Below are 11,093 nucleotides of genomic sequence, written 5' to 3'. Positions count from 1 at the left end.
TCAGTATTAAAAATATTTGCATTAAAAGATTTTTTTGAATCATAAACATATTTTTAATAAGCTTTTTTATTTTTTAAACATTATTTTTTCGTAGAGATCCAAAAAAAATTTAGTAAAAATAATTATCCAAAAACGATAAATTTTCATATTCAAAAGTTTTAATACAAAAAATAAAGTTTTAATATAACTTGTGAGCTAAAATCTTAATTTTTAATATAATGCCTAAATAACTTGTGAGATGAAATAAAGTTTTAATAAATAAAGTTTTAATAAAGTCTTAGAGAGCGGGTGAATAATTTTGAAAGAAACGCCGTCGTTTTGGCAGCTGCTAAATAAAAACATTCACAACACTCAGAAAATTTTCAGACATCACTCCTTTGCCTTTCACTCAAAGATTCGAATAGCACCTACATCTACTCCATCGCTTCTTATAGTCCACTATCATCTCGCTGAAATTATCCACAAAATCACTTTAAGTCACCATCCCTAATTTGAGCTACCCAAAAAATTTAGACAGCTTTATTGAACTCGCAGATAGCAAAAATCCCTAGATTGCTGCAGCAATTGCTAGCAAGAATAGAGAAAATTGGCCGTGAATTTTGGGGAAAGCCAGAGTTCGAAAACTGAATCTTAAGAAAAACAAGAGCTAAAGGAGTGAAGGCATAATTTGAGGTAAGTAATCTCATTATTTTCTATCTAATTTCGATATTTCTGTCTAATGTAGTAATACTGATGCAAGTGGAGGTGATAAATTTGTGGAATACGAGGAGGAGGAGGAAGAAGAAGTAGAGGTTGGATTTGGGTCGAGTGGTTTTTTGTTTAGAGGTGGTGGAAATGGTGATAGTTGGCCTTTGCCGTTACCGTGGACTCATTGCTCCAGCCTACCCCTTATGGCTTTGTGGTTACTGATGTTTTAGAGACTGACCACCCCATTATTTATGTCAATTCTATGTTTGAGATGGTCACTGGTTACCGGGCCGAAGAGGTCCTCGGCCGCAATTGGTCAGTCCCCTCTCCTCCTCATTCTTTGCAATTTCCTCCTTTTTTGTGGTTTGCTGTGGTTATTCTTATTTGGGTTTTCTTGAAATGCTTTGAAACTTGTGTCATCTGATTTTTCATGTTGAGTTCTTGTGGTTTGGAGAATTTGGCGGGAAAATATGGTAAAACAGAAGAAAATTTGTTATTGTTTATTGAATAATTAAAAAATTTGGGGGTTAGAGTTTGTGGAGAATTGTCAGCTTATATATATATATATTTCACTTTCTTTGATTGCAAAATTGTTAGCTTTAATAGGGACATTTGCTTGTTAATTTTGCTTAATTTTCTGTTCTAATGTAATTATGTTCTCTGTTTCAGTTTTGGGCTTTTTTGCTGTTAACCTAGTTAGAGTTACTTATTGTTGCCAAGTTCCTTGCTTTTTGGGATGTCATTGGCTATAGGACAGATCAAGGGTACCTTACTTCAAATAGAACAAATTCTGATTATTTTGCTTGCTTAGTTATCAGTTTGTGGTTGATTTTTTTTTTTTGGTGGTAGCTTAATCTTCATGATTTATCAAATGGTTAGATTTGAGGAAATAGTTACAATGTTTAAAAGGGGAAACCTGCTTACATTTAAGAAGGGAAGTCTTGATTGAAAACCTGCTTACATTCAACTTTTAGACGGCAAAAAATCTAGATGTTAATCTATGAATGATATACTATTCTACCACTGTTTCTATTGTTACACATTACTTCATTCTTTGTGCATCCTGCAAGAGAGGTATACTTTTGTAGCAATACTTTTCCATTCTCAGATGTTTAAAAAATGGGTTCTGCATGCAATTTTCGGGGAATGACTGGATCCCAAGGGAAAGAAAAATAATAAATCTGTGTAAACAGCTTTCAAGAGGCTAAAAATGGTTGAGAGTGTTTGAAAACCTCACCGAGAATGGAGTTTACCAAGCTGTTCTACTTTGTAAGTGAATTGATTTTAGTGATGTGCCGTAAAATAGGGAAAATGCTTCTTCCAACCTCTAAGAGCCGAAAACCTTGGGCTCTGACTTCTTTCACGTAACATTTTTAGATTCTTTGCTTGAGGGATGGATGAAAAGCTGTGCTGGAGGCCTTTGTCTCTGTTGTTCAGCTGTTCAAAGTATAGTTAGGAAAGAGTTAGATTTAGAGGTTTTGCTAGGCATAACTTTGAAATGAAGTGGAGAGAGAGCACTTCTTCGTAGTAGGTCATGTATGGTTCACTGTGGTTGATGGGGCTTTGCTACTGTGATGTAAAATATCCATATAGTAACAACTAACATACTACTTTATAAGTTATTTGGTGATCACGGGTTCTTGGTTGACCTGAATTATTTGGTTTTTCTTTTCTTTACTTTTATGCTATTCAGTGGGCTGTAATTGTGTAGTATGCATATTTTTGACTTCTTCAAGTTTTGTTAATGCTTAGATAAGCTTGAATAGGCTTGAATGAGTCCTACTGATTCATAAAATGCTAATATATGTGGGTAGATAGTGACGTAGTAATAAATGTGTACCGGCATCTCTATGGTTAGTGGGACGTAAATGGCAATAATGAGATGGTTGCCACGAGGAATTGGGTTTCATGCTTATTACTATATCATATAGGTTCCTGGTAGCTTTGTTTCAGCAAGACTGAAGTGAATATTTTTCTAATTACCACTATCTCTTTTCAAGTAATTATGCATTTTTTAGAAAAAAAAAGAAAAAAGAGGTGTTCATCATCCATCATGATATCTTTACGTAGGAAAATATGTTATGCTAATGTTAGAAACCTAATAAAACCTAGAAAAGCTTATTTTTCTTAGACTGCTAATTTGTACTATTAGGGTCCCTTCCTCCCCGCCCCTCCTAAAAAAAAATAAAAAAAAAGATATTACAAAAGTCCAAGTTTCGAGCTGATTAAACAAGAAATTTTCCTTTCTGTGATAGTCAGCAAAAATAAGATGTCTAGGCACATGTTGTTTTACGGTAATTACAACGATTGAAGAAAGGATGATGATTGTTCACTTGTTGGTTTTGAACAATATAATTTCGTTTGGTGGAATAGGAAGATTCTAAATTATGTATACTTTTGTTACCTGTGTTTGAAGTAATTTACGAAAGCTTTATTTGTACTTTTCCCCATAGAGTAATGGAGAAAGAAGTAGTTATGGAGAGTTGGCAACAGCTAGAAATGCTAGAACCTCGTTCTAAGACCAAAGATGGTCTAAATTTATTTTGTTTGGCCTTGTAAAATTAGCACATTTTTATGCAGTGAAATATGTATGAAATGCCATTTGATGTTTCAAAATACCACTTGTCTGTGTCGATTTCTTTTTATCCCATTAATGACTCGTCGTTTGCTCCATTATTTCTTTGTAAAATGACATGTCGACTGGTGTTAACAGTAGAAACTCAACACATATTATCAATGGAATAGACATGAATACGAACTGAACTTTTGACTCATTTGGAAACAGCTTCAATGATTAAAGATATCACTGTAGAAGAAATACTTGCATTTACGACATATATTCTAATCCGCCCCCGGCATTATGATAAGCTTGATAGCATGTAATTAACAAAATAAACTCAATTGTTTGCTCCAAGCTGATTAAGAACTTGCAGGAGCAACAATTTGAAACAAGAGGGCTATGTGAGGGTTCGATTGCCCAAATGAAAGAGTTACGCAGATGACAAACTACTATACAGGTGAAGACACAAGTTCCCCACGTCTTCATTCTTTATTGCAAATACTGTTTCATTGAAAAAAATTCTTAGTTATCTGGAAATTTCGTTGTGATACATTAAGAGTGCTGTTGATATCAGAATGCAATGCCTTGGGAATCATTTCAAATGATAAATGGATGGTCTGAAACTTGTTGGTTCTCAGTTTCTTATAATCTGAAGTTGATGTCTTAGCATACTTAAGGCAGTTTATGTTGTCAGTTGCTTATATTCCGAATTTGCTGGCTATGCAAATATGTCTAACAAATAAACTGTTTGGAAATAGTTGATGATGTTCCCTTTATTTTGGTTGAAACTCTATTTTGACTGATTGTTTTACTTCATACCAAGTTGACAGTAGTTGGAGTCTTGTTTTGTATGAATATTCATTCAAATTCAGTATTGTAAGGTTGTAATAGTATATTTTCTAACTACTCTCTTCTAATACATACAATACTTTATTTTCAATGTAGTCCAACTTGATATTGATCATGAGGATGCCGTTGGACATGATGATAGAGATGGTTGAAGTCTAACATTGGTGCTGTAGTCGATGCTTTAGTGTAGAAATCTAGTACTCTATTTTTTGGGAAGGATATGTATTGGCAATTAGTGCTTGAATTGATTATGTGGGATTTGGGACCCAATGTTTTTGGTTTACTTTTGTTTTGATGAATTTATAGATGTTTATGGCCATATACATGAATTTGTGGCTTCATTCTGCGTTAATTTTGTCTTTCGTCAAATTGAATGTTTTGCTATAATTTGTTGGAAATGCTATGGCAATATTGTATTCGTAAAGGTCAATTTCAGCTCTTCAAAATAAAGCTCAGTGACAACCTTCGAAGGTTGTCACTGTAGACTTCAAATTTGTGACGACTTTTGCTATATTTATGACAAAAACATAGGTGAAATACTGACAAGAAAAGTCGTCACAAAATGTGTGACAGCCCCACCTTACCCTAAGGCGAACCAAAGGGTTCGGCGGACCGCCTGCCCAACTCTCGCCAGGACTAACGGTTCGGTATAGAACGAACTAATACATCCCGAAACTTACCAACGCGGGTAAACAAATCAAAATGTTAAAATTACAAAAAAAATAAAATCGAAGTCGGCTATGAATAGTAACCGACCCGTCAGAACCCAACCAAATACCAAGCAAACATTCCCATCTTGAAACTTAGCATTTACAAGCCAAAGTGGCATACAAAAAAATATTCAAAAGTGGATACATGTCTGGTTTGCCAAATCAAAAGGAAAACAGTTCCCAAAAGTACATTTAGGATTTTAATACATGAGCTATACAAAAGATATGTTCAACTAGCTCAATTTGGCAGCCATTTGTCAAATCCAGTCCAAAAGTATTTATTTTCCTGTAAGGAAAACAAAAAGGAACAGAAAGGGGTGAGCTTGCGCTCAATGAGGTACCAAACATATAGCAGAAAAATCATGGCATTTTACACTTAACAAATCAGATACACATGCCAGATGTAAAGTAAAGTAACTAATGATTCACATAGGAAGGATACAGGTGGCTCTCAGGAGCCAGCTTTCCAGCGCAGTACTTGATCCAAGCCGGTTGACTCTCCGTCAACGTATATAGAACCAACGTCCGTAGACCCCACTTTACACCGAATCCCGTTCACCAAACACCCCTTTACCGGGCCCGCTCACCGCAAACGAACAGAAATGGTAATACTCGAGTATACCGGAATCAAGGGTCTCAATACCCAAAGATCCGAAAACAGACTACCGTGGTTCGTTATCTAATCGTCCAGGCCCTTGCCGGCCCGACTCGAATAACTTAGCCACAGGATTTGAGCTCATAGGTCACAGAAATCCGAACAGATGCAGACACAGATAACAGATTCAAATTTTGCATAGTAAATTGGCATATGAACAGACAAGAGAACGAGTGTGATAAAGTACACCCTCGTCTCAAACAAATTAAACAGATTGCAGAGCAGAAATCAAGTTAAACAGCAATGGAGGGGAGTGGTACACTCACCGATTCAAGTACAGATACCTCAAAAGTTTTCACTTCGGATTGGCTTTAATCGCCAAGAAAGCCTAAAATAATCAAAATAAACCAATTGAAGGTTTCATATCCAAAATCGAGTGAACGGAATGCACAAGTGAGGCTCGACTACACGTCGTACGCCTTGCCAAATAAATAGTAATGCAAGGGTAGAAAACATGATTTTCTTGGAAACGAAAAGGTAACATGAAGACCTAAGCGCAAACAACCCAAAAGCCCTTCGCTCAAATCACAAGTAAATCCAACTAGCCTTTAAGTAAAATTTCGGCAGCATATCCCTTGTGTTTACCTATTTTCCAGCCATCATGGCTTCATTAATTCCTCAAATCAGTCTCAACATCTCACACAAAATTCATCTCATTTCCCAAAAGCCGTTCACTAGGCTCAAAGTAGTACAAGTACAAAAGTTAGCTAGGAAATTACCGGAATGAAAACAATCCCTAAAACATGCAAACAAATACAAGGAGACTCGATAACGAGTCATAAACCAATGTCAAATATGACCCCAATAGGGTTCCATAAACATATACAAACATTAAAGAAACCAGAAAATTCGAACATGCAATTAACTTTGGCCCTGCAAAAAAAACAGGTTTTGACTTTCCTTTGCGGTAATAGCACCAAATGTACTACGATTATCGGATGAGGGTGCAAGACCCACCATTTCGAAGCTAAACGACAGGGCTACAACTTCCCAGAAGGTCACTCAACCCAGTTTTGAGTGCAAACAGGTAAAAAATGCAAGATACTTCATCAACAACGTAAAACAGATTCACCAAAATGCATTCTAGCGGAAACATCATAACTCAGGCTCTACAAGTCCAAATCCAGAAATTCCAAAACCAGCTGAAAGCTAAGAAACAGGGCTAAATTTCATTAGAAGGCCTCAACAACCAAGTCGGAATCAATTCCAGCCAAAACAACCAATTACAGTCGCAAATCCCAATTTCGGGTAAAACCAGAACAGCAATAGTAATTTCGAATTTTCTCACTCTACGCTACTCCGATTGACCTGAAATTTTGTAGGCACCTCTAAAATGTCATTACCTACAACTTTCATTTTTTAAGCCTAGGCCAATTCGGCCTCTATCTAGGACCAAAAATTTCGGACAGAATGAAGAACCAAGAACCCTAATTTTCCAGAATTTCTTCCAAAACAGAAATTGATTGCAATTGTCCACTTTTTCCACCTTCTCGATGCCTTATATACCATTTCCAATCATCATATATAGCCACACAATCATGTTCATATTAAAACAGAAAAATCCCCAAAAATAATAAAAGTTCATCAATTCAACCACAACTCAAGATATAACCCATAAATTTGCATCTTATACAACCACTAAGCATGATTTAAGCATCAAATAAGGGAGGAGGGTGGTTCTTCATGACTTACCTTTAAAACAAGAGAGAAAGAGCTATGGGTCACCTCAACCTTCCAAATAACTTCACCAATCACCTCAAAATCACTAAGTGAAGAGGTTTTATGGAACAAAAGTAAGACTAAGTAGTTGTTTTGATGATTTGGAGCAAGATGAAATTAAGAACTTGGAGAGTTTTTTTTCTTCTTCTTGTCAAGAGAGGTTCGGCCACAAGCTTGGAAGAAATAGAAGATTTTTAGTCAATTTTTGGGTTTATGTAATAAATGGTAAAAGGATAAATAGTAAGTCAAATTGAAGATGGAATCTCTAAGTGACACATGTCACTTTCATTAATTACTTGCCTAACTTTTGTCTCTCTCACACCAACCACTTGGTAACCTCTAAATATCTCATAACACCCGATAAAATAATTCCAGTATCCAAAACTTAACCTAGTTGGCCGAAATTTTCCGAACTTTTCGCACTAGTGGGTCCCACGTCCGGTATACGTTCTTAATTTCTCAAAATCTATTCGATACTAGAAAAATCATCTAAAAACTATACCTGCTCCTTAAAATTATATAAAAAAATTTTCTAATCACGAAAATGCAGAAAACAAGCCATGAAAAATTCTAAAACCTAGAAAATGAAAATTACGGGTTCTCACAAAATGATACCCATTAGTGATGACTTTTTTCTCATCATTGAATAACAAGATTCTGTGACGACTTTTAAAAGATTGTCACATTGACCCATTTGTGATATAGAATCTGTGACAATTATGTGACAATGGAAAAAGTCATCACTATATCCATATAATGACAACTTCTTGGCTTTCAGTGACGACTTTTTGTTGTCACAAAAGGCCGATTTTCTTGTAGTGTAACTTCAATATATATATTTAAAGTACTCCAAAACACTTCATACTTACAATTAGTCAGCTCTCAAACTTAATACAACCCAAAAGAATATTTACTATTGCCATCTGTTGTAATACAACTTAAAGTTTTCCCCAAAAGAAAACAATCTAGCATTATTCACGAGCACTTTTGGTCTCGAACCCTGTTAAGGAAAACAAAACGTGGAATGAGCTACACAGCCCAGTGAGGTTCCAAGACACTCTAGTAGTTCTAATAAATCAAGTAATTTGAGCATACCCAATGTATGATTTAAGGTTGCACATTGGCACATTAACATGAGACAGTAATCATTGTACGAGTAATTTGAGCATATCACAGGTATGGCTCAGGGTCGCACGTTGGCACATTAGCATGAAACAGTTATCATTATGTAAAATAAACACACATTGAAGGATACGGTGTTCCAGTGGAACCATTTCGGTTAACTGCACCTTATAACTTCAGAATCCCCTCGGTTTGTCTGGCCATCACCTTATCCCTCCAGTGGTAGTACTCGAGTATACCGAAACGGTGTCCCATGGCTCCAACCTACCCGACTGAGCCCAGTCCTGGCTCGAGTAGGTCAGTAACCAAGGGTAGGGCCCAGTTCAGCTTAGAACTTACAACATGCACAAGTAATCAAGTAAATTGGTAAACGGTAAAAATTTATCAATTTTGTAGGTCGAGTGAGATGAAGTACACATTCGCCGTAAAACTGTGGAAAAGTTCATGTGAACACGTAATTTACGGTAATCACATAATCAAATAGTCAAGTAATCAAGTAAGCAGGTAATCAAGTAAATTCTTAAACAGTGAACGGTAAACGGTACGATAGACGGTAAATAATCTCGATTAACGGTAAGATTTATCATTTTAGTAGGTCGAGTGAGATAAAGTACATACTCGCCTTAAAACAGTGGAAAAGTTCATAGGAGCAGTTATCGGTAACACTTAAAAGTTAAACACATAATGACCATGGAGTAAACATGTCGTAAAACTATTCAAGTAACGCACTCCTATATGGAACACTCACCAATTCAAAACAAGTGAGTAAGTGTTCAAACAAGTGTTTAGGCGTCCACTTCGAGTTCCTCTTGAAGGTTCCCTTGAGCGCCTGAGCAAATAACAATCAACTATTACACACTATCGCTTAAAACCCCTACTTATCGAGAAAGATTGCACTCGTGCACAATCTAAGAAAATATCACAAAAATGAGCCTCAATTACTCGTAAATCGAGGTTTAAAGGTGGGGTTTAAAACTCAAGTAAAAAAATGATTTTTACCTTTAAAATCATTGGATGGAAACAAGTAGGTATGAAACCATGTAAATAAATTTCCAGACGAACGATCGAAGTCGGACGTGATGATGCCACGTCACAATCTGGCCAAGAACTGGCTGAATATCCGGCCGGATTTCTGGCCTGATTCGAGGCAGTGAAGAAACCCAATTTTTTTTTTCAAATCTCACCATCAATCTGGCCAACTATCTGGCCAAGAACTGGCCAGATATACGGCCAGATTCTATGAAATTATTCCCGCTCGGATTCTTTTCAAAATGGCCAAAATTTATCAAGTTTAGGGTATTCTTTGGAAAATCATAACTCACTCTCTGAAAGTCCAAAATTGGAAAATTTGGTACTGTTGGAAACTACTTCCAAAGTACTAAAAGTTCCAAGTAAGTACTTTTCCATGATTCCAATTGGAAGACATTCAAATTTTGGGTCCAAGATGTTGTCTTGGAATACCAAGACAGATTTGGGTTGATTTTCGGCAAAGTTTGGAAATTCGAAAAAATTCACACAATGTGAATTAGCCTCTAAAATTTGGAAATCAATTAGAGTTACAATCAAAGTTTAAAAAATGACAAGCAGAACAAGATTTGGAGTTTCGAGCACCAAGATAGAGTGGCTCAAAGTTGCCGAAAAAGTGAGACTGTTAGGCTAATTTTCAGGTTGAAATCACGAACTTTGGGACTTTGGTTGGGCATCGAAATGGACTCGGAATGGCACCAAATTTGGTAGTAGTACACTTCCATATAAGGGCTATTCCTCTGTCAATTTTTATAGAGAAATCCATTCGGGAAGTGGGTTAACAAAGTCACTAAAGTTCCAATTTTCCAAGGCAAAGCTGCCTTGTACTTCCATTTCCCTTTTTTTTTAAAACATTTGGCCAACGAATCATTTCAAACATGGTCCATTTTTGAAGACAAATGTCTAAGAAATATCCGAGATACATTTGGTAGGTGATTAACACCAAGAATTTCAAGATCACAAGTCCCAATTCAAAAAGAGTCATTCAACTAGCCAAAAAGAGGGTTTTTCATCACTGAGTCAGTTTTGAAATTCAGCCACAACTCACTCAATTCAACTTATAATTGAGTGTGGTTTGTGGAATTGAAATCTAAATTCATAAGGCTACAATTGCTCAGAAGGAATTGTTTTAAAATTCTATTCACAACTAGCTCATAATTGAGCATAAGTCGCAGCTCAAAACAGGGCTTCCAGTACAGATGAGAAACAAAACAGGTAAATTTACAAGGTTGGTATGGCTCACTCAGGTGGAATCAGGCCTTGAATTTTATATCATTGGAAAAATCGAAATGTCTAGTTTCTAGTGCCACAAACGGAACTCAATTTTGACATCGGAGCAAAAAGTTATGGCCGAAACAAAAACACTGCCAGACCACCCTGGACACCCGTTTCCAGCTTTGACAAATTTTCGAAATCTCAACATTCACTCATCGAAATCACGTAAATTTTTGAGGAAACTTTATACACAACCTATATTACACATTTACATCAAAAACAAGTCAATTGGATCACAAGAAAGTACACCAAAGTGCACGGTAATGGTAGTGGCAGAAACGGTAAAAATTTCCTTTTCACTTCCTTTGAGCTATCTTCCACAAAACAACTTATTTTCACTAGATTAAACACTAATCCAACATAAATAATATCAAATCCCATCAAATCAGTTCATCAAGACAATGTGGGATTTCATAGAGCCCACTCACAAGATTTCCAACAATATAAAGCTACCCATGTGAATCTATGAACTCATAAGTGCAATATAACT

At 36.1% G+C, this 11,093-nt stretch overlaps 1 long non-coding RNA gene across 3 annotated transcripts; it reads left to right on the top strand.

The window, feature by feature from the left end:
• Positions 1-387: 387 nt before the first annotated feature.
• LOC113768651 lies at positions 388-4,642 on the top strand. Of its 3 annotated transcripts, none has more exons than XR_003468104.1 (4): positions 388-672; positions 768-1,002; positions 3,621-3,704; positions 4,193-4,642. It is a non-coding gene; the product is annotated as an uncharacterized LOC113768651 (long non-coding RNA). The 3 variants fall into 3 exon arrangements; XR_003468103.1 differs by having other exon boundaries at positions 725-1,002; XR_003468102.1 differs by lacking the exon at positions 768-1,002.
• The last annotated feature ends 6,451 nt before the right edge of the window (positions 4,643-11,093 follow it).

Source organism: Coffea eugenioides, chromosome 4 (assembly GCF_003713205.1).
Source record: "Coffea eugenioides isolate CCC68of chromosome 4, Ceug_1.0, whole genome shotgun sequence".
In the NCBI taxonomy this organism is placed as follows: Eukaryota; Viridiplantae; Streptophyta; class Magnoliopsida; order Gentianales; family Rubiaceae; genus Coffea; species Coffea eugenioides.
This window is presented reverse-complemented; position numbering and strand designations above follow the sequence as displayed.